This window comes from Paroedura picta, chromosome 1, assembly GCF_049243985.1.
Source record: "Paroedura picta isolate Pp20150507F chromosome 1, Ppicta_v3.0, whole genome shotgun sequence".
NCBI classification, from domain to species: Eukaryota; Metazoa; Chordata; class Lepidosauria; order Squamata; family Gekkonidae; genus Paroedura; species Paroedura picta.
Window position 1 is genome coordinate 58,644,176 of NC_135369.1, and position 18,197 is coordinate 58,662,372.

The window sequence follows — 18,197 nt, forward strand, 5'->3', positions numbered from 1 at the left end:
AAATGTGATAGAAGACAGCACAGCATAGGATCAGCAGGTTTCCATGTTAGAGTCAAATAGGCATTTCTTCCCATTTTTGCTCAAAATAAGCGAAGGAAGCAAAACAAAGAGATTTTTTTGGGCCCAGTTCATCATGCATTATTGGGGGGGGGGGGATCTCTTTATGTTAGCTAGGCTATAACTGACAGAGTCTGTGTGCTTCATTTACTGTGCTTTAGAGAGTAAATGGGTAAGTCAGAACTGATCCCATTGAAAGTACAATCGTCAGAAGCAGCACAATACATGAGAACATGCAAAAGTTGGCGACAGTCTGAAAAACCCACAATAATATTTATCCAGACCGAAGTACTGCATATTCCTAATGGTTTGGATTGAAAACATGAAAAGTTAACTCAATTGCCCCATAATTGATTCACAGAATTGATTAAATATCATTGCTACTGTTCAATTTATTGTGTTACTTGTACTGTTTTTCTTCAGTTCCAACCACCCTGAGCCCCAGGGGAGGGTGGCAAACAAACAAACAAACAAACACCAGTTTCTGACATGCTGCTCAATACCATCAAATACGAATGTGCCCACTGAAGACATCCATTTCTGCATTCACTCCATACAAAAATTCCAGTGTACAAATGGCATTAAAAAGAATTAAAAGGGACATATTAACATACAACCATTTGCATGTTTGCTGTAAATACTCCAGAGTTGCACTATTGTTAGCTGCAGCATATGAAGTGCAAAAGGGAAGTCTGAGTTCCTAGGGCCCTGTGTGTGCCCATTGTATGTTTAGGAGTTGCTGTTTGAAAAGAGCTATATGCCAATGTGACACTTATAGAATTGAGTTAATGATTAAATATGAACAAACAGAATCATAGACGGTCACCGTTGTTGAGGAGGTAAGTACTGAAAACGAGGACTGTACCCGGGAACTCGTGTTGGCTCCTTCATGGTTATGCTTGCTTATGTGCATCTAATAAATCACTGAGAAAAGACAATTGGATTCCATAATAGAACTTCATTGTGCAGTTTGTGGATTCTGATTCTGGTTCTATTGACTGTTTAGGAATACACGCCTGCCCTTCACACTTACTTGTTTGCTGCAGATAATGGGAGAGGAGCTGTGACTGCAGCACTTCTACCACCAAGAGCTGAGTTGTAAAGGCATGCAGCATGTGCACAGCATGTGAGCTTTTCTTCAATAGGAAAGAAGGAGACTACCAGAGGTGATGGAGGAGGAGGGAAGGACAAATTCTAGATTGGGAATGGGAGAGTAGATCAAGGTAAAGTTTCAGCATTATCAGGAGGAGTGGAACATATGAGTTGTTGCGGTAACCTCTGCGTTAAATGGAAGGATTATAGCCTCATACATATTACTGTAACCTCTTGTTTCAACATTTTCGTCTGTAGGCTGAATGGATATGTATGCTGCAATTACCCCTGTAAAACGTTATGGAAACAATCTGATATTTATAGTTTTATGATTAATGCTTTATATATTGGTGACGCTTATTTGGTGCCAAGACTCCATCAAGGGATTTGAGATTGCTTAATGCCCCAAGTGCTGCTTTCACAGAATCTGGAAAACACAAGGAGGCAAACAACTGTTTATATTAGTTGTAAAAAGCTGAGCTTGCATTTAGATGCATTTAGATCATGTGCTCCTTAATAGTTCAAAATCAATGAGGCTCTTGAGTTATTGCTGGTGACACTAGAAGGTTACGCTAAGATGTGTGTTGAAAGCCTCATTGTGCCAGTGCTCACAGTGGCTCACAGACGGGGCTGCAAAATGACTTCAGCTCTCTTTCTTAAGAGTGCCATGACTAGTCATTTCTATACCTGGGTGGGTGCCCAAGTCTGCACTGCCCCTTAATGTACTGTGAGAACAGAGCAATGCAATTAAGAACCTTGTAATTTAGAATGATTTGTTTACAAAACTATCAATAATGCCCATTGTGCAAAAAATACAGCTGGCTCTGGAAAACTACTATAGGATCTGAGCCAGCAAGACGGGAAGCCATTGTCCAGTTTCTGTCTCTCGTGCTTGCTTTGAATTATCTGTTAACATTTGACAAAGGTAAACAGGAACCTTCCTTCTCATTCAAATTATTATCCCTCCCCCCCATCCTTCAAGAAGCACACGGTGGAATATATTGAAAGAAAAAGTCTATAGGTTCCCAGTTGCACTGACATCAGCATTATTTTCATTGCTGCAATTGCCTGTGATGTCTCCTCCAAAGCATTCCTTCTTTTTCAGATTGCAAATTGCAAACATCATATGATTTGGTCAAGAGTAAACATTCCCAGAGCAGGGGGCATGACTTACTTGTGAATACATATTCCATGGTAGAGGCTTTTCCTAGCTGTCTACATGCAATTTGACCTGATTGGCCCTCATTGGCAGAGTGTCATTTAAACTGATTGGCCCTCACTCATCTGTAAACCGCTCCGCGGTTAAAAATAAAAGCCTAAGGGCAAGTTGGGAGGAGTTAGGGCGGACGCTGTCCATGATAAAAACTTGGCAGGGCGAATCAGGAGCCGCTTTGCGGCTCCTGATTCGCCCCTCCGACTGTCATTCCTGGCCCAAGCAGGCTAACCACCCCTCACATCCCGCCCCATCCCCACACCCCACACCTCCTTCCTCGCCGTCCGTGCGAACACCCACTCCCCAACAAGCCGCCTCGACTCCGCCACGCTTCCCACCCTACACCCTCAACCCCCCACACGATCCTTTCCCCCTCAACACACCCACCCACCTTCCGACACGCCCTACTTGCCGGGTCACCGACTGCTCCGTTCTCACACGCCTTGCTCCCAACCGCTCCTACACCGCCCCCAGGCCGCGCCAACCGCGCGGTTGGCCCGACACCAACACACTGAGCCACGCATGCACGCCGTCCTGCGCATACATCGCTTAGCTCCCCCAGCCTACCCCCGCCCACCACAGTCCGCCAAACCACGCATGTGCAGACATGCGTGGTTCTCCTGCGCCTCCCCCTCCACCCAACCCCGACCACCCGCTCGACTCCTGCTGCCCGACGCCACACCGGCCCAGCCCCACACTCTGCCCTCCACCCACCCCTCCCGAGCGCCGCCGCTCAACCTCCCCAAACCTCTCCTTATTGCCCATTTTCACAAATGGGCTTTCTTTCTAGTGAGTAAATATTTCCAGGTAGTGGCTTTTCCTGGCTGTCTGCATGCAATTTGATCTTAATGCCCTTATTGGTGGAGTGTGATTTGAACTGATTAGCCCTAACTCATGATTAAACGTAGAGGCTTTTCATGGCTGTATGCACACAATTTGACCTGATTGGCCCTCATTGGCATAGTGCAATTTAAAAAGTCATTGGCCTTTATTGTCAGAGTGCTCTCTCCCTATTGGCAGCATATCCCAATGGAGAGCCAATCAGGTAGGGAGTGCATTGGCTGCACACAAGTTTAACTTTATAATGTCTAGTGATAGTGATGATAATATTGCAGTAAACTATCCCGAGATGACTGGTCCAATATGGGTGGCCTATAATTATAAAATATTTTTACCATAAAGTTTCCTGCCCTTCCTCCATGATATCACTTGAGTTTTTTCCATAAGTGACAACACACACTCATCAATGGCTGTAACACCATTTACTCACCTTACTAACAAGTCTTCAGAATTATTGTTAATTGGAGATGTACATCAAGATTTTTGTCCACCACCTGAGAGGGCTTTTCTGCACTGAATGCCCGGCACGGAGTGGAGCTGGTACACTGAAGGATGCACAAAGACAGGCATGGTGGGCTGAGGGGCAGAACTGTGCACAATGGCCAGGACCGCCTGCAAAGTTGGTGAGCAGCAGCGGAGAGAGTGGGAGAATGCATGGGGGACAGTGCAGGAGCTGAAGGACTGTCCCACTGGCTTCCTATTTTTCCATTCGGCCCAAGTTGGAAGGGAACCCCCCCCCCACCAGCGTACCATTTAGCCGAGAAGCAGAGATGGTGAGAGGGCTTCTTAGCCCAACAGGAATAGAGGCCCCCAACCCCAAGGCACTTACATGTGTCCTGGGAAGTGTCCAGGGGCAAACTGCTGGCAATGGCAGCAGAGAGCCCCTGGCCGGCTGTGTGGGCAGGAGTGGGTGTGGCCTGCACAAGGCTGATTGGACAGGCCACACCCAATCTCCACCCACTTAGCCCTTAGCTAGTTATTATAGCAGCAAGTTTACCATTAAAGATAGCTTTAAATGGTGTTGAAGTTGTGGGTTTACCCTTACTGAGTGGGACAGGAAAGTATTTTTGGAAGACAATTTTGAGAACTTATACAGTCTCAGCTTCTCCTTAGAGAGGATTTCATTGCTTGTGACCTGCTTATCAAGCTGTTTTAATAGTCTTGAGTAATTGCCCCCATCTATGTAGAAGTAATGGATGGTATTATATTATTTTAAGTTAGTTAATAGATAAAATTCAAAATAGAAGAAAAGATTATCTGATACAGCTTGTGGACTATACCCCAAATGACCCAAAAATATTGTTGAGATGTATGTACTTATTGTCAGAAGAGAGATGATCTGATATAGGAATTCTAACCTGAGGCCTAGGGCTTCTAAAGTACATACATGTACCTGGATCAGGCCTGGCTACAGTCATCAAAAACAAAATTACAAAAGTTATCTATTTCTAGTTTGCACTTTCTGAGTCTAGCTCCTCCTATGTCTTTTTACGTGAACTGTCATTTGGCTACTGATTGAAAAGAAGTGTGTGCTTTGCTGATTACAGTGCTGCAAAGCTGCTGTAAATCTGCCATAAAATATACTAATGGTCCTACTGCAGGACCTTAATGCAAACATCACTAAAAATGGTGAATTCCTCAGGCTCTCTTTGGGGAGGGAATGTTGGAGGTTCAAATATCTTAATCAGTAATTAATAAATATGTAAAATAGGCTGAGGTTTTTTGAGAGGGAGCATCCCTTGTCTGATGCCCCCACTTGTTGTAAGGCTTATCTGCACAGGGCAGAGTAAAGGACTCTCGTCATTTCCCGGTTCCACTTGAATTATGAACTTGGCTTTCTGTCAGGAACAGGTGCAGTAAGTCACCATATTCTCTACCCCTTCAGCAAAGCAGAGTTGTGTCTAGCTGTTTGAGACCCAACAATGGACTTGGGTCAGAAAACTCAGCTGAGAGCAGTGGGGTTTCCTACTTTTAAACTCACTCAAATTCCTCAGTTAGTAGGAGCACCGGTGCAGCTGTTCCATCTGGAGAAATGCAGCAATGACGATTATGACATTGTGCATTTGCTATTCAGTAGTCAGACCTTCAAAATGGAACAGGGCTTTGCCTGTCATCATTTCATCACAATCTCGGCATCACCTGCTCTGTGTAATGGCATGAATTACCCTGCATCTAAATTTAACTTTGCACTAAATTCTAATCTAAGATTGGTTATCTTTCTGTTGCTGTGGCTATGTGAATATCTTTGTAGAGAACACTGACCTAATCTAGACAGTGGGGAAAAGGAAACCGGCTTACTTTAAGTTGATCCTACTGTTGAAAGCCACCGCAAGGAAGACCTAGCTCTGAAGACTGGATTAAGCTAAGCATTACATTTTTTAAACAGCTGAACGGCATCTGGTAGATTCTTTACTTCTCTTAGTGAGGATACCCTGAAAGACTATCCAATGGATTTCACATTTGGGCAATCCCCCTCTGTAAGTTCAGGGCAATAACATACACATTCACTGATCCTTGCCTGCATACCAAACTGTGCTGAGAGTGGCTGCCCATGATGCTCATTCCCCTCCACAGGTCAGCATTAGGGATTAGGTATTGACATCTGGCACTGAGAGAGGTCCATGACCAGGCACTTGGTTCAGATAGCCTGGAATGACTGGTAGGGCTCTGTCTTCTTAACCTAAGATAGCTCAGGGCGCTTGCTAATTTACTTTAACAAACCAACAATACTCTGACCAGGTCTATTTAAATATTAGCCTTCCCTTTCCCATCAAGGCAGGTAAAAAAAATGAATCTCTTAGAGACAATCACCAAAAAACAATTCCTTTTAGGCCCTGAAGCAATCAGGGAATCCCATAGAGTTAGAAGGGGCCAGGCAGGCCATCTTCAAAAGCATTATCTACCAATAATTTAAAACATAACAGCATCCATACTGGACTTTTATATTTGGCCCATTGGGGCAAATTAGGCTTGTTGACTTCCAGGTGAGGGCTAGATTTTTTTTTTAAATTTAGTTTAAAGCTTTGGCCAAGATTCCAAAATATCATGGAGAGAGATTCTTCCTATGTAAACGACATACCTTCCAATTACAGTCCCTTATGATATGTCATAATATACTCTCCAGCTGTTTCTGTTGATTAAGCACTGTCCCTGTTTTCTAATCATTGTCTTCGGGCATTGCCTCTTGCTTTTTGGAGCGGATGCAGTCATCCTTCCCTCACTAGATTTTTTTTAGGGAAATAAACTCTCAAAATCTGGATTGGATGCATCTAGAACACCATTTTAGGATGGCTAGGACTTGCTGATACATCTTTCACCAAAAGAAGTCTCCTGCTTTTCAAATTGCTAGGAGACAGGCAATTGCAGACAAAATGAACACAATATAATGTATATATATAATGTATATATATACATTACTACAATATAATGTAGGCAGAGCCTTCTGGAAAGTAGACTGATGTGGATGGAGGGCACTCAAGGAATGCTCCTTGATAAACACATACCTGTTTGCCAAAATGCTGAAGAAATGTATGCATCCATTTTGCTAAGGTTGGGCAGGTGGGACCTGGAAAGTAATTTTCAATGTATGTTAGAAACTATAGTCAGAAAAGAAAATTGAGGGAATCCCAAGATATGTGCAGATAAGCTTACACATGCACACCCAACTTTTGGGGCCTCATCCAGAATGTATATTATACATCTGAGCATTCCAGGCACCCTCCAGTTCTTTGGAGACCTATGGTGTAAAAAAAACCCCCTCCACAACATTGTAAATACAGCAGATATTTTCTCATGTGCTCTGAAGATGTGTTTGCATTCCACCAGCTTTTTCTCTTATATATCTCCAATGCAATTGAAGAGCTACAGTAACCAAAAATAACTTTTAGGCAAATAGGAAAAAGATTAGGAGAATTCATGTTTACATTCTTCGTGAGTATAAAACAACTAATTTCATTAGTATATTTATTTTCCATGATTTCTGGAGGAAGAGCCTCCTGAGAGATTCAACAGTTGTGCATGCATTCATGCCACATTAATAAGATGCCCAAGACTGGAAACAGATTGCAAATGCCCTCAATTCACAGAAACATGTTTGTACATACTTTTGATTCTTTCTTGAGTACCAAAGCAACATACCATTTTTATTTCTGCTACAGCACAGATACTACTTATAAATCAGTATATCAGGTTTTTTCCCTTAGAACTCTGACTTTTTTGGTTAACAACAGCAGACAAAATAGGAAAGAGCTTTATGGATTTATTTATTTTTAGATTTACACCCCATCCTTCCCCAGAGGTTCAGATTGACTTATGAAGTTTAAAATATACAATATGAATAAATAGGTTTTAAAACTCTAACATTCATTAAGTTTAAAATCAAACCTGTCTTTTTCACCTTCAGGTGACCTCCTCTTTGTGGGAGTTAGCTGGTTGCAGAACTGAAGGGGGCCAAATAAGTTCTTGTTTGGGGTGGACTTTCAAAGTGAGTAGCCAACATCTCAATGTTATTTCGAGGCCTCAACTGTAGGCCCTGCAAAACTGATTAAGGTGCCCCGGGCCCTGATCTCCTCGGGTAGAGTGTTCCACCAAGCCAAAAAGTCCCTGGCTCTGGTTGAGGACAATTTCACCTCTTTGAGGTAGGGGGACCCTGAACAAGTTTTGACTGCTAGAACTTAATGTTTTGGGGGGGATATGTTGGAAGAGATGGCCCCATAGAAACTAGGGTCCCAGACCATTTAGGGCAGGGGCAGCCAAGCTGTGGTTTTCCAGATGTTCATAGACTACAATTCCCATGAGCACCCATCCACTGGCCACACTGGCAGGGACTCATGGTAATTGTGGTCTATGAACATCTAGAGAGCCAGTTTGGCTATCCATGGTTGAGGACTTTAAAGGTTAATACCAGAACTCTGAATCTGATCTGGTCAAATATGTGCCCTCCAATGTGTCCCAGTAAATAAATGGACAGCTGCATTCTGAATCAGTTGTAATTTCCAGAGCAACTTCAAGGGTAGCCCTGCGTAGAGTGAGTTACAGTAACCTAATCTGGAGGGGACTGTTGCATGGATCATGGTAAGTATATTGGATGTCGAGAAGTAAGGTGCAGGTTGTCATGCTTGGTGTAGGTGGTAGAATGCCTGGCAGACAACTTATGTGATCGGAGCCTCCATACTTAGAGAGGCATCAAAAAACACACTTAGACTCTTAGACTAGCAACAGTAAATGTAAAGGCTAACAACTGCAAGTGCATCATGATAACAGCTTTCAAAAGGAAGAGCTCAGTGGAATTAATATGGAATTTACCACAACAGGGAATTGATGGACATTTCTTATAGACCAGTGGGAGGTGGAATTGTTCAACAGTCTTGCCATTGCTCTTCTTTCTCATTACTGTAGTGAAGTTTAGAAATGGGCACAAATTGGTTCATGAACATAAGTTTATGATGAATTTTGGCAGGTTCATGTTTCATGAATCAAAATTCATAAACTGAAGAGCCACCATGAAAATTCCACTGCTAAAAACAGGTTAAGTTCATATTGGTTTGTGGTTCAATTCATGGTTCAGCCATAAACCAAAATGACCCTTCAAAATGTAGTTTGTGCCCATCCCTAGCAATGTTTCAGCTAAATATGGGCATGGCTGACTAGTGTCAAGCATAGTATAAGAGTAACTGTGAAGCTCCAATGATGGTACATAAGCAGGAGAGGATGAGTGACCACACCAGAAAAAGCATGGGCAGATGTCATATTGCAAGTCATTCTGCAGGTTCACTTTAATCATGCTAATTTAATGAAGTTCCCAGCCAATTGTGCTGTGGTCATGATTTATGACAGTCCCAGTTTTAAATAAGGCACGAGAGTACTGTTGGCTCTTGTGCAGAGCAGCTAATCCAAAGGGTGTTGAAAAAGCTATTGCTCTCTGTAGTGAGCTTTTGTTGCAACTTCCCCTCCCCCGTGGATAATGTGACCGTATCTGGTGGTATTTGGGGAGTGCTGAGCAGGAATTTTTGGGGCTTCCTTCCAATTAGCTATGAAGTGAGCCTTTTTATCTGCAACACAGGATCCTGGGGACAGCTTGTATTGTCTGATTGGTATAGTCTTTTGACTGATTAAAGGTAAAGGTAAAGGTATCCCCTGTGCAAGCACCGGGTCATGTCTGACCCTTGGAGTGACGCCCTCTAACGTTTTCATGGCAGACTCAATACGGGGTGGTTTGCCAGTGCCTTCCCCAGTCATTACCGTTTACCTCCCAGCAAGCTGAGGGGAGATCTTGTTGAGTACAGCAAGTGCCTGTTTCCAGCAAGTGATCCTCTGCTGCTGTGTTCATATTCTCCCTCAGTTGATGTTTGTGGTGGTAGAAGGATGATGTATATACATCATCTGGCCTGGAAGTGATATAACTTTAAGGTTACACATTATAAATCCCCCTGATCTCCAGATCTTTTACCATGGAGATTGGGACAATTCCCAGAGTATCATCCAGAGTTTAAATCACTTCTGGATGAGACACAAACTTTTTCTAGGCCCATCTCTAGAAATTTCTCAGTGGTTGTGGACAGAACCTGGTGATGCTATTCTCAACTCACTGAATCATTATGATTCTTTTTAAAGGATGTGTCCATTTACCTGCTACCCTCACTTCCTAAAACTTTTTTTACTGCATCAGTTGAAATAGGCTCTTGTCTATGTAAGGTTAAGCCATGCACAATGCATATATGGATTTTTAAAATCACATAGTTCTCATTTGAATTAGCTCATCCATCAGACTCTGGCATGTTCTGCATATGAACTTTATTTTGGATTTGTAATCATGATACAATATTGTTATTTTTTGTTCTGCAACTTGTTTTCTCCATGTTGAGTGAATGTCAGTCTTTCCTCGTTTGTTTCCACTTTTTTTTTTGCAAGCACTTATAGGGCAATTTTTCTTTTCAAGCTGATTGCAAGTTGGCTTGATCCCATGTGCGAACCACTTAAATAGTTCTTTTCTCTGGTGTGGATCTTGGAAATGCTCCATGGCCCTTTTTCTTTTTTCTACCTTCTCCCTCAATCCTCTCCCCTCTCCAGCCCTTTCTCTCCTTGCCTTATTTGACCAGCAGGTTTTTTCCTTCATGATAAAACATGTGATAGTGCATTAATGTAATGATCCATTAAGGGGATGATCATAGCTATGTATTTTTACCCATATACAATTTGGATAGTGTATAACAGTGCTATTTTTCAGCCTCCAATCACCCATCATTATTTTTAATCTTCTCCCTTGCTCTCTCCAACCAACAATTTTTTTATTTATAATACAAAATTAGTAATAGTGTATTAATATAATGATCCATTTAGAGGATGAACACGGCTACGTATTATTAAAGGGAGCAATCTGCAAACATCTGGAGGACAATTTGGTGATCCAAGGAAGTCAGCATGGATTTGTCTCCAGCAGGGCCTGTCAGACCAACCTGGTTTCCTTCTATGACCAAGTAACAGGTTTGCTGGATCGTGGAAATGTCGTTTACTTGGATTTTAGTAAAGCTTTTGATAAGGTTCCCCATGATGTTCTGATGGATAAATTAAAGGACTGCAGTCTGGATTTTCAGATAGGTGGATAGGGAATTGGTTAGAGAAGCACACTCAAAGAGTTGTTGTCAGTGGTGTTTAATCAGACTGGAGAGAGGTGAGTAGCAGGGGGTACATGAGCAGGCAGTGTGATGGAGCGGTAAAAAAGGCAAATGCCATTTTGGGCTGTCTCAACAGGGGCATCACATCAAAATCACAAGATGTCATAGTCACATTGTATACGGCACTGTCAGACCACACCTGGAGTACTGTGTGCAATTCTGGAGGCCTTACTTCAAGAAGGACGTAGATAAAATTGAAAGGGTACAAAGGAGAGCGACAAAGATGATCTGGGGCCAAGGGACCAAGCCCTATGAAGATAGGTTGAGGGACTTGGGAATGTTCAGCCTGGAGAAAAGGGGGTTGAGAGGGGACATGATAGCCCTCTTTAAGTATTTGAAAGGTTGTCATTTGGAGGAGGGCAGGATGCTGTTTCCGTTGGCTGCAGAGGAAAGGACGCGCAGTAATGGGTTTAAACTACAAGTACAATGATGTAGGCTAGATATCAGGAAAAAAATTTTCACAGTCAGAGTAGTTCAGCAGTGGAATAGGCTGCCTAAGGAGGTGGTGAGCTCCCCCTCACTGGCAGTCTTTAAGCAAAGGTTGGATACACACTTTACGATGCTTTAGGATGCTTTACGATGATCTTGCATTGAGCAGAGGGTTGGATGACATGGCCTGTATGGCCCCTTCCAACTCTATGATTCTGTGATTCTATATTTTTACTTATCTACTACAATTTGCCAGTTCATAAAAGTACTATTTTTGTCCACTATTGTTATTTTTAGCTTTCAAAGTAGGCATTTAATAAAATTTGTGTTACTGCGCAGCACTTGGCGCATGCACCAAAAAACAGGTGAAGAGGCATTCTGATACCAGCAATGATGAAATTGTTGATGTTTGCTACCCTCAGATTTTAAAACTGTTTAAACCTACTTTCTGTAACCTGTGGGAACAGGAAGACTTTGATTTGAAACACAGTATACTATGTAATATGGGAGGAGGTGCAGAGTGATTGATCCCAGAACAATTCCTAAACTGGGGACTTGAACACATAGAAGTTGAGGTAAGTTTTTGGTATGTGGAACAGGCTTCTGTATGTTCCAATGGACATAGGACTTGTTGATTCGGAACATCTTCTGGCATGCCTCCTCAAACAGGTATGAATATGGACATGATGTTCATAGTCTCGCCCAAGGAAGTACATGAGAAGAGACCAAGGCAGCTGAGGAAGCTGAGACGGTGCTCCACTGCACCACTGCCAGAGGACCAGCTAGTGGCTGTGCCACCTCCAAGGCCAAGGCAGCAGCCGCGCTTCCCCCAGAGGCCCAGCCAACGCCTGTGCCACCTCCATGGCAGCGGCTGAGACGGCCTAAGGGTAAGGAGGTAAATGGGAAGGGGGAGGGGGTAAGTGAGTATCTCTCTCCCTGTGTTTGTGAGGGAGGGAGGGGGAGGAACCAAAGAGGAGGTTGAGAAAGTGGGGAGTGGGGAACGGAGGGGAGTTTCTCTCTCTGTGTGTAAATGTATATGTGTGTTTGTGAGAGAGGGAAGGGACCCTCTGAAACTCAGACTGTCAGTAGAATTTTTTATATTATTAGCACTTGATATAAGATAATTAAGGAAAAAGGCCACAAAGGATGTTAATCCTTGAACATGGTATATTCTGGACAGAGGGCAGTGAGCCTCCATGAACTGCGTTTCCCAATAGGGAAAGGAACTTACTGGAACAAAGTTGAGGACTGAAATAGTCTTCTAACATGATGCAAGACTCCAGCTCTACTCGCAGTATCAGCCGGATATATCTTCAGTCCAACAAAGGAGCTGCAAAGAAATTGTCCCTCCCTCCTCACAGCAAGTTTAAAATAGTCTCTTCTGCAATATGTCATCCGATTAAGCCGTTAAGGATGATTTTGTTTTGTTTTCTTTACAGTGCATTAGAAGAATCAAGATGACGTGGCCTCAATGGAATGCAAACCATGCCACCAAATTGCAAATCAAATGGAAATATGCCTTTCATCTTAATTATAGACTGGACAGGGGAATGCATGAAACTTTCTCATATGTATGAGATGAGAGAAACTTTCCCAGGCTATTTTTCTATTACATATCTGGCTCTTGTTTGGTTAAAAACCTACCCATGTGACCTAGTGCTGTCTAACTTCCCACAACAATATCAAAAATATATGTAGGTAATGTTTGTTTTAGCTGTGCCAGAAGAAATCTGACATGAGCTGGCATACTGGAAATCACAGTGATGTTATTTTTGTTAGGGTGTGCTATGCCTTTCCTTCCTCTTTCACTAACAAATTCATTGTTTCTCTCTTTCTTTTGTTTTTCATCAATGGTTATGAAAAAAGGGAAACAACATAAAATATTATAATATATTGCCTATATTTTTAGGCCCAGCATTATTGTGTAGAGCAGTGGTCCCCAACCTTTCTATCACCGGGGACCGGTCAACGCTTGACAATTTTACTGAGGCTCGGGGGGGGGGGTAGTCTTATGCTGAGGGACGTCTCCGCTGCCACCTGAGCCCCTGATCCACTTGCTTTCCCACCAGCGCCCCTGACTTCTGCCGCCCACGGAGGGCACTGCCAGCAGCAGCTGCATAGTGCCACATCGAGGGGGAGCCCCAGCCATGGCAGCTGCCAGAGAGCACCAAAGGTGAGTTGGCAGCAGAGTGGCAGGGCAACCCCCAAGGCAGTAGCTGGGGAGAAGGACAAGGACGAGCCGTGGCCTGGTACTTGCTGATTCATGGACCGGTACCAGTCTCCGGACCGGGGGTTGGGGACAGCTGGTGTAGAGAATGGCAGGTACCACTTCTACCGGTTCACACTAGTCACAAGGAGAAAAGCATTCATGTGAGTCTGAGAGGCACAAAATTCCCATTTAACATTACTTAATTTATTTAGAACATTTTTGAGCCATGTCTTCAAAGACCTTGAGGCAATTTTCAGTGAAAATAATATACCAATGTAAAACAACAATCCAGTAAAAAGCAAGCCAGTAAAAAGAAGCCATTAGACATAAACTGCAAAAACAAAAGCTATATAAAACAGATCTTAGACTAGAAGAATAGCTGAGAAGATACAACTCCTACTTAAAAACCCAGGTTAAAAGATCTGTTTTAGCCCATCACCTAGAAGTTAGTAAAGCAGCCACCAGATTAGCTTCAAGGGCGAGGGCATGCCAAAGGCCACCACAGAAAATGCTCAGTTTGTAGTCACCTGCTGCCTCAACTCTGAACGAAGAGGCACAGAGACCTGCTTGAAAATCAGATTTTAATTGGTAATCTAGATAGTATGGGAAGGGACAGTGATTCAGGTACCCAGGCCCCTAGCCATTTAGGGCATTAAAGGTAAGAAACAGAACTTTGACTTGTATCCTAAAACACAATGATAATAAGAACACTCTTTAAGCACGGGGTGATACAGTCACTGCAGCTAGCCCCTGGCCACTGCTTTTTGGACTGTTTTTGAAGGCAGTTCACACAAAGCACATTTCAAGAGTATAATTTGATTAAAACAAACATCACTGTGGCCAAATCATGCTTTTTGAGGATAGGTCATAACTGACATACTAGCCAAAGATGATAAAAAACACTAAATTAACTATAGGAGAACCAGGGCTGATTATGCACTTTGTTTATTCCATTGTGGATCTTGCTGAATTGGGTCTTCCTCTATTCCCCCTCCCCCATTGAAAGAGAACGTGTTCTGCACATGATTAGGGAAGCTCAGAAGGAGGGGGGAGCCAAGTGCAGCAGGAGGCTCTTTCTTTTCTTGAAAGGGGGGAGAGGATTGGAGACAGCAGAGGAGGGGGAATAAATCCAAGCGGCAAATCTCTGCTGAGAGAAGTTAGGACTTCCCCTTTAAGGGAAGCCTTGCAACCTGGGAACCAGGAACTGACTCCCTGGCCAATCAGGTCTTTTCTACAGCATTGGAAGCTTGGCAGCAAGTTATTTCGGGGAAAGCAGACAGCTGCACACTTACTCATGCCAATTTTTAGAATTTTGAGGGTTATTATCCACACCTGGATATCACGGGGGAAAGTTAGGGTCACTCCAGATCAATCATGCTTGTTGCAGAGGGAAAATTTAAATTACACAAAATCAAAATGGAAATCGCATTCAGTGTAGATGGCAGGGATTGAAGCAACCTTGGATTGGAATAAATCTCCATGCAGATTCAGCCCAGGTTACAACTGTAGACCCAGATCCAGCAGCAGCCTCAAAGTGCAAACTTGTACCTTCAGAGGTAATATAACCCACACCAGGAAAGACTGATTCTGCAGTCCCCAACCTCTCCATTGACCTATAACACTTCAGTCTTGTTTGGATTGTGCTTCAAGTTTATTGGCCCTCATCCATCCCACTAACTTCTCCAGGTGGGTATTCAGCACTTTCACTAGCCCACCTAGCTTAGCTATTAAGGAGAACTAGAATTTATTAGTGACACCCCACACCAGATCCTCACTGTCATGTTCCATATCAATTCAAGCACTCCTCTGAGGTACTTCTCCCCTCTCTGTATATCTCTGTGTTACTTCTCTTCCAGAGAGCTCAGTGTTATGTTAATGGGCTGTCTCCCTGTTCTTGCTTTGAAATGTAAACATTTGGTATAGAGGCTAGCTGCTGCCAGGACACTTGGTCTGATAGCTAGACTGCTCAGCTCCAAGTTTCACACTCTCTTGGATCAAACTGTTCCTTTATGGGAATGGGTTTTCCCCACACAGCTCTGGGGGAAGGAACCCAAGCCTATAACCTAGCTTCCCCCCCCCCTTGTAACACGTCTTTGACAATCCCTTAGTCTGCGTATGACTTCCATTGATGCTTACTCCTGGAAAAATGGGCAAATGAGAACAAGATGCAATTTAATAAATATAAATGTAAAGTCCTGCATCTGGGTCAGAAAAATTATTATGATTATGATTATGATTATGATTATGATTATGATTATGATTATGATTATGATTATGATTATGATTATGATTATGATTATGATTATGATTATGATTATGATTATGATTATGATTATGATTATGATTATGATTATGATTATGATTATGATTATGATTATGATTATGATTATGATTATGATTATGATTATGATTATGATTATGATTATGATTATGATTCAATTTATTGCCTGCCACTCCCTTGCGGCTCGTGGCGGGTTACAACATTCTAAAACCCCATAAAATCCATTAAAATCCAGTTAAAACAACTACAGTCCAGCAATTATTAGTTAACAAGCTAACCCGGCAAGATTGGCTAATCCACTACCCTTTTCCCCTACTAGCAGGTGGAGAGGGGGTATTGGTGGTACCCATCTCTAATCCCAATCCCAAGTCCCGAGTCCCGGGGGGGCATAGATGTTAGCCTTGGCCTCAACCGTAAACCTTGCAGGCCCTGAGGAACGATGGAAGATCCCGCAGGGCCCGCAGCTCACCCGGGAGCTCATTCCACCAGGCAGGGGCCAGGACTGAAAAGGCCCTGGCCCTGGTCAAGGCCAGGCGTGCTTCCCTAGGGCTGGGAATGACCAACAAATTTTCTCCCGCAGAGCGTAAGGCTCTGCGGGGGGCATAGGGCGATAGGCGGTCCCTCAGGTATGTGGGTCCCAACTCGCATATAGCCTTAAAGGTTAGAACCAGAACCTTGAACCGGATCCGGGCAGCAATTGGCAACCAGTGTAGCTGCCTCAGCACCGGCTGGATGTGGGCCCTCCACGGTGTACCAGTTAGAACCCTAGCAGCTGCATTTTGCACTAGCTGAAGTTTCCGGATCAAGGACAAGGGAAGGCCCGCGTAGAGCGAGTTACAGAAATCTATTCTGGAGGTGACCGTTGCATGGATCACCGTGGCCAGGTGTTCGGGGGACAGGTAGGGCGCTAGTAGTCGGGCCTGGCGAAGCTGGAAAAATGAAAAGCATGCCTACTGGATGGGGGATAGGTTAGATAGCCCTCTTTAAGTATTTGAAAGGTTGTCATTTGGAGGAGGGCAGGATGCTGTTCCCATTGGCTGCAGAGGAAAGGACACGAAGTAATGGGTTTAATCTACAAGTACAACGATATAGGCTTGATTTCAGGAAAAAAAGTTTCACAGTCAGAGTAGTTCAGTAGTGGAATAGGCTGCCTAAGGAGGTGGTGAGCTTCCCTCACTGGCAGTCTTCAAGCAAAGGTTGGATACACACTTTTCTTGGATGCTTTCTTGGGCTGATCCTGCGTTGAGTAGGGGGTTGGACTAGATGGCCTGTATGGCCCCTTTCAACTCTATTCTTCTTCTTCTTCTTCTTCTTCTCCTTCTTCTTCTTCTCACAAATGGGATAGAGTCCAGCAAAAGACCCCCAGCACCACATTCTGGAATTAGCTGATCAAATACAAGTGGAACTCCCCAATCACAGCGCCAACCCAACCTTTCCAAAAGGATATTAAGGTCAATGGACTGAAAGTTCAGGGGAATCAACAGACATGTACCCCCCTGTTAGTCTCCCAACAAAGGTCATTAGTCATGGCAGCCAAGGCCATTTCCAACCCAAACCCAGACTTGAATCTAGATTTAAATGGATTTAGATAATCAATGCCTAAAACCATGAAGCCACCACCCACTTATCTGTCCACCAGTGGATCTGAATCTTTGAATCTAACCAATAAATAAGCAAGGGATAAATGTAATAGCCTGAGTCATGGGAAGAAGCATTGTGTTCTCTCTTCCTCATCATTCGATAAATGCCTTCCAGAAAATTCATTAATTGATTAGATTTCTGATGTTTTTATATGCCATTAAAGTTTTTTTGACATTTTAAATTTGATTAGATTTCTTATGATTAACAATCATAGACTGGGGTGGAGGGTAACCTTTTTGTATTAGCTGGATATACTGAACTGCAGAGCTGCCATCTCAGCATTTGTTTAATGGACTACATTTGGCTTGGTGGGCCACAAATTGGACAGATCTGTCATGATTGCAGCTCTTTCTCTGGGTTGCTTTTACCATTGTTTTAATACCACACTTTTCACTGATTGCCTCTCACTGATAGATGCCTGCTTTTGCTGTTACCCATCTTTTTTCTTCCTATCTCACACAGACCCACATGCATGTGCAAAAGGAGGAGCTAATAGCTCAGTGCCATGCTTGTTTATTTGGAACAGTATCTAAGTATCTTTACAAAGATACCTTCAAGTGCTGGGGGTATGGCTGCCAGCTCTGAGTTGGGAAATACCTGGAGATTTTGGGGGGTGAAGCCTGGGGAGGGTTGAGTTTAGGGAGGAACTTCAGCAGGGTATAATGCCTTCTGGTTCTCCTTCCAAAGTGGTCGTTTTCTCCAGGGGAACTGATCTTTGTGGTCTGGAGAAAGTAGTAATTCTGGGAGATCTCCGCTTATCAC

General features: G+C 43.4%; 1 long non-coding RNA gene across 1 annotated transcript; it reads left to right on the forward strand.

The window, feature by feature from the left end:
- The first annotated feature begins 1,104 nt into the window (after positions 1–1,104).
- On the forward strand, positions 1,105–13,259 carry LOC143837713 (uncharacterized). The gene is made up of 4 exons (XR_013231067.1): positions 1,105–1,280; positions 7,605–7,685; positions 11,974–12,191; positions 12,744–13,259. It is a non-coding gene; the product is annotated as an uncharacterized LOC143837713 (long non-coding RNA).
- Positions 13,260–18,197: the final 4,938 nt, after the last annotated feature.